This window comes from Etheostoma spectabile, chromosome 12 (genome assembly GCF_008692095.1).
Source record: "Etheostoma spectabile isolate EspeVRDwgs_2016 chromosome 12, UIUC_Espe_1.0, whole genome shotgun sequence".
Taxonomy (NCBI): Eukaryota; Metazoa; Chordata; class Actinopteri; order Perciformes; family Percidae; genus Etheostoma; species Etheostoma spectabile.
In genome coordinates this window covers 30,626,257-30,627,235 of record NC_045744.1, presented here as the reverse complement: position 1 = coordinate 30,627,235, position 979 = coordinate 30,626,257, and the positions used below count along the sequence as shown (strand labels likewise).

The 979-nt window shown below is 38.9% G+C and overlaps 1 protein-coding gene across 1 annotated transcript in view; it reads left to right on the top strand.

The window, feature by feature from the left end:
- LOC116699131 (choline transporter-like protein 5-A) overlaps positions 1-979 on the top strand; it is a 36,626-nt gene that overhangs the window by 782 nt on the left and 34,865 nt on the right. The window lies entirely within an intron of this gene.

The following is a 979-nucleotide window of genomic DNA, read 5'->3' as shown; positions in this document are numbered from 1 at the left end:
CCTGCATCCCCTCAGAATCTATGCCTATGCTTTAACTAATTGGATGACATTATAAAAGAGTCCTATCTCTGTAATGAGTCTGTTGTGAACACCCAGGATTATAGAAACGTCAAAAAAATCATACCTTACTTTATATGTGTTAGTGTATTCGTGGATACCTTCTCTCACTGGATGCACTACTTTCTCATTTACTATTTCTTCAAAAGGTAAATTTCAAGCATTTGAAAATAAAAATAAAAATTGTGTAAAACACTGCAAAAATAATGCACTATAATAGAACGCAGCATGGATGATATAACTTTGTAGATCAACAGTTAACTTCATTTAATATTGTATGTAGATTTTATTTTACGGAGTGCAAATGTTCCACCAAAACAAGTTCCTATTAAACCACCGTCACTGCTTCTGGAGCTTAGCACCGCCCGAGACAATTGTGATTGGTTTAAAGAAATGCAAACAACCCAGAGCGTTTTTTTTCTCCTGTCCCAGAATGCATCTGTAGCCAGACCTCTCTCTACAGCGCTGTGGAGATCTGATCTGATCACTTGCAAAAGTGCCAGTCTGTTTTAAAGATCCGATTTGAGAAACAGTTAAGATCTCCCTGCAGTCTGAACGCACTCTTAGTCTTGACTGACATTATTCCATCTCAGAAGAGGCTTCTTCAGATGGAGATGTTGCAGTCCGGTTTGAATGTGGAGGATACTGTAGGTGGTCAATGAGAAGTAGTTTAAAATTTGCCTATGACAACCATGTCAACAAAGGTGTTGCTCTTTTGTACTGAGCACAAGGTGGCTATTTTGGTCAGCAGCAGGATAAAGATTAGCTGAGCATTACTGGTCACTAATGCCATCAGCTGACCTCAGGTCTGTTTCTTTCTGCTCATCCTGTCTGGTTGTACATCAACTGTACACTGGTTTATCAAAATGATTTTAAAAGATGTTGAGTAATAGAGATGTGTGTGTGCGTGCGTGTGTGTGTG